Source organism: Myotis brandtii, unplaced genomic scaffold, assembly GCF_000412655.1.
Source record: "Myotis brandtii unplaced genomic scaffold, ASM41265v1 scaffold4, whole genome shotgun sequence".
NCBI classification, from domain to species: Eukaryota; Metazoa; Chordata; class Mammalia; order Chiroptera; family Vespertilionidae; genus Myotis; species Myotis brandtii.
The window spans coordinates 7127152-7132134 of NW_005365371.1; the positions used below are offsets into that span (position 1 = coordinate 7127152).

Here is a 4983-nt window from a genome sequence, read left to right on the forward strand (position 1 = left end):
CACCCCCGCCGCGTGGAGACCCCGAGGTGCCAGGGACACAGCAGAGGACTCCCTTCCTTGGGTCAATGGCCCCCCTCACAGCCAGCCACCCCGCCACCCCACACTCTTGCCGCGCCCTCCTCATCCCAGGAGCACTGATGCCACACCTCCCTCCGCATGCACAGATAGCCACCAACCCAGGGGTTAAAATGCAGCCCTGGCGCGGTACCTAACCAATGACACCCCTCCCAGCCACTGGGACAATCCGGTGACTATGATAGCTGAGGTTATAAAGTTAACTCGTCTTCTTGAGCCCACAAATGCTCGTGTGCACCATGAATGCACCCTACACCCACTAGAAGTACGCCCCTTCTAGCTCTCCACAAACTCCTTCATGCCTGTGGAAAAAAACCTGAAAAAATCCCGGTCCCTGCGCCCAAAGAAAACATTGCAGCCTTTGACTCAGCAAAGGTGGGAGGAAGGACTGGCCTTAAAAAACCCTCCCTAAAAAAAACAAACAAAAAAACCAACCCTCCCAGCGATGTGCTTGTCAGCCTGATCCAGCACCCACAGGCTGTGAGGACACACAGGGACCCTGCTCCCTTTGGACCCCTTCCTGTCACCACCATCCAACTTAAAATCAACTTCAGATTGGGATGAGGGGAGAAAGGAGAAAGCAGAAAGGAAAGATGTGCAGGCCCCTGTCCCCCCAGGCCTCCAGGTACCAGTTTCCCCAGGGGGACATTTACCTGGCTCTGGATGGGGCCTTCATCAGAGACAAGACTCCCAGGCAGCTCCTTCCCCTTCCCACCTCCCTGCCCTGTCCCTAACAGCGCCGGCTTCTGGATAGACAAGCAGAGCAAGTCCCCTATTCAGTGTGACTTGGGTGCATGTGACAGAGCAGGGCCTGACTGTCTCTCAGGCCAGGTAGGGCAGCAGAGGCCTCCAGGAATAGGGCCATGAGTTTAAAAATAAAGCTGGGCATGCAGAGTATCCTTTTCCTCAGTGCTCAGAAAGGGAGGCCAGAAACACTCAGCAGCTAAGTAAGGACGCCTGGCGGACTGCTGGCTAAGAGCGCTTTTTAGAGCACTGCACAGGGCTTCTCTGCAAATAAGTCACAACCTAGATTTTTACTCTGATGGAAATGGAATCTCAGCTAAAAGGAAAGATTCTTTCCCCCGTTCTAATTCAAAGGCTGAAAAGAGCTTGCTAATTTTATGTGTTTTGTTGCAATGAGAGAGAACTACCTAAAAATGGCAGCAGCTTTTATAAAGGAATCAGGTTCTGTTATGAAGGTTAAGGGTGTATCTGCATGGCTTTTGGCACCTTTAGAAAGACATAGAAAGCATGTGGGATCTAGATACAGTTATTGGCAAAGTGGAAACTGGAACACTTGAGAGGTTGTAGCTTTGCTTTATATGAGTTTCTATCTTTCTTACACGTTCCCTGTTTAATACAGTTTTGGTTCTAGACTGAATCGGATATGCTTTTCAATACCCTTTTAATGTCTCAAAGAGAAAGCCAGAAACATGCATTTGCTTTGTGTACCCCAACCGTTTCAGTGTAGTCATCACTGAAGGAAGTGGTTCATGATTTTATACAGGAGAGTTACTGTGAGCACTTATAAAGCCATCCTGCTTATGAGCTAAATTTATTATGTTTGCCAGGTTAATCTGTTTTTCTCTAATCGGGCACTTAATCATCCAGTCTCCTCCCTATATTATGGATTCATGAATGTCAACCGAGAAGGGTAGCTCAGTCAGGGCAAAATGATAAATTGTCTTTTCATTTTGGGGTATTTGTGACTAAATGCATCAGAGTAGAATTAAAATGAAATAAATCTTGTGTTTTTACTCCTAGATCTCTGCCAGGTATAGATAAAATGCATTTGATCAAGAATGACTCCAGTTTGATGCCTGAATGGAATTTGTAGGAGAAATAGACAAAGCTTCGTAGTTCAGGAGAGCTCTGAGCTTCCCCATTTCTATAGATTGGAGAGGTAGTTAATCACTCATAGGTGCTCTATGGATGAAGAGCACAGAACTAACATTTCCATTCAGAAAGAATGAGGAATTAGTCTCATGCAGGAATAGCCAAATTTGTCTGAATCTAGAGTTGTAATTCTGGGATCTCAAGGAATACACATGATATGTGATGAGAGGAGATGTTAGGTTACAACCCAACAACCAGTTTCTGCTCTTTTGGCTCTTACACTAAAGGAAGCACCACCTGGGTGGCACTCTGCCTAGTTGGGGTGATAGGTTGAAACATTGAAATAACCACAAAAGAGATGATTGAGTCACGTTTGTTGTTGAATAAATAAAGTCCACATTCCAGTAAAAGCACTGTGAGGTAACAAGTCATTATTTGCCTTTTTAGCACCTGGAGACAAAAACCAGTTGGCATTGTGTAATGTTAGAGAGCCCACAAAAAAACCCAAAAAACACAAACAAACAAACACCCTATTTTAGGATGCTCATTTTACAATTAGCAAAGTATTTTCATATCCTTTATTTCATTTAATCTTCACAAGAAACTCATATTCAGGTCCTGGCAGTTGCTCTGAGTCCTGAGCCATGGGGCTCCTCACTTCAGGGTCTATGGGGTAGGACCCAGAGCAGACCTCTTAGTCAAGAGCTCCTCTCCCCCAAATCCCTCTTTTATCAGACAGTAAAAGCAAAGTCTTCCTTTTAGACAAAAAACAATATTAAAAAAAAAACATGAAAACAAAAGACCTACACCTACAAGGTGAATGAGACAAGTGCAAAAATAAAATAAAATAAAATGATCTTGTAAATATCTGGTGGCTTTAACAGAGATATTTGCTGAGGTAATTCAGAGGTTGTTGGCTGCATGAGCATAAGAAGTGAGATTTGGGACAATCGTTCAAATAGTTCCAACCCCACCCTCCCAATATCTATGCTGTTAAAATAAAAGCTTTTTTCTTGACTGAACTATCCAGGCAACACATCTGCTCAGACTGGATATTTGTACAAACTGCTCGAGGCTTCCATTCAATCAGCCTTGTACATTCTTGATCAATATGATTGGAACTAGAAACCGGTTTCCCTACAGAGTCCTCGTGTAGTGTGCATCCAGGCTATGTGATATCGCTGTGACTGCTGCTTCCCAATGGCTATGTGCACTTGAAATTGCTAAGCCTGGTAAGTTAGGTTGAGCTGAGTCTCTGGGGCAGTCAAGGCGACAAATGGAGAAAAGGATGATTTAATGGAGCTCAGGTCAGAGGCACAGAGACTTATCAGTACATGACAAGGAAGGAAGGAAATGAGTATGCCTACTATAGAAGAAGTTGCCTGCATTCTGTACAGGGAAAAGACAATGGAGAAGCCATGAACAGTGAGTCAGGAGTCTTGGGTTCTAATCCCATGCCACTTGCTAGCTTTGTGACATGGGACATGTATGAAATGGGAAAAATAATAAAATAGCCTGCCATTTTCACAGATTTGTAAAAAGGTCTTTTAAAAATACAAAGAGTATAATATATATAAGAAAGAATAAATTCACACAATGCAATATATGGATGCTGTATTATAATATTGTATAGTTGAAACCTACATAATTTTATTAACTAATGTCACTTGAACAAATTTACTAAATATTTTTTTAAAAGACAGAATAAATTCAAACTATGATTGGTTGATAGATACAACACAAGGGTATCCTTAGAAATGACACTTACATTTCACCATATTCAGGAAGAGAAATGACTAAATATATACATAATATTCCTAGTCCTGCCTACCATATTTACCTCTTTCCATTTTAAATTCCCAGCAAGTTGTTGTATTTATTCATTGTAACATTTACATAGCACAAATAACTGTCACTTTTAAGTGACACTGGCAATATGGTTAAACCTTTATTTTCTTTTATTAGTCCAATAAATAAAAGCACATCACTAAAAAGAGGCCACAAATGTAAATGGTTTAGGGACTTTGCCCTAAGGGGAAATTATAAAATGCATTTGGAAACAGATAATTCTGACTTGGTTCTCTGTAAAATGCTAAATTTCTGCACAAAATCTTAAAACACAAGTGTTTACAGGACTCTTGGTGACAAGAAGAACTATAGTAAATGTGCCTTAGCACTAAAATTCCCGTATCCATGGAAACCTGTGAAGTTCTGTAAGTGCACACACATGTGGCCTATAGTATTTATTGAAGGGCTGGGTGGTAATCGGTGGGTGACTGTGCTCTGAGGGCTGTCAGGTTGCCGGGAGCTGCTTGTCACAGGCCTGGATGTTTTCCCTGCTAAATGTAATTACAGAGAAATTCAGAAATCTCAGACATTAAGGAGGAAACACACACACACACACACACACACACACACACACACGCGCGCGCGTATATATTTACATGTACTTATATCTCCCAGAAAAGAGATTCTTTTTTCTGAAAAGCTTGAGAAATCAGCAGTGTTTCTCTCTCCCCCTCCATTTGCTGCTCCATTTGGAAACTCTCTGAATATTCCATGTGTGCCGATCCATATATTCCTTGAATGTTTGGAGAGAAAGCCACCAGTTTTTATAACAGTATTCCTGGTCAGTGTTTCCTAATGTATAATGGCTTTAAAAAGCAAAGAGCACAGTAATATTGGAGGGAAAGAATCATCTACAAATATCTGAAGTATTTATATAGCCAAGAACCAATATCCTAATAAGATAAAGAAGTAATGCTAGTCAGAGAGGCATATTCACACAATGCTGTATTTTATAAAATATATTTTTATCTCATTTACTCCTTATATCAGTCTTGATGGGTATTACCCCTATTTTCCCTTCTACTGCTGAATCTTTGAAAGCCTTTTCATAGTCTCAAATATTATTCTGGATTTTAACAATTAGGAACGGTCTGTGTTTGGGTTAAAATACATTGAAACCAGTAAAATAATGAATTATTTAAAATCTTTGTGTTCTTTCTTCACAGAAATTTTCTTTTTAAAAATTTTTTCACGTGGTTCTCTGAAGATGCGCTGTCCGAGACG

At 41.2% G+C, this 4983-nt stretch overlaps 1 protein-coding gene across 1 annotated transcript in view; it reads right to left on the reverse strand.

Moving 5' to 3' along the window:
- HRASLS (HRAS-like suppressor) overlaps positions 1-789 on the reverse strand; it is a 22363-nt gene extending 21574 nt beyond the window's left edge. Inside the window, exon 1 of the mRNA XM_005873232.2 lies at positions 729-789. The gene's annotated coding sequence lies outside the window, so the exon portion shown is untranslated. The remainder of the gene's footprint in view (positions 1-728) is intronic.
- Between the last annotated feature and the right edge of the window lie 4194 nt (positions 790-4983).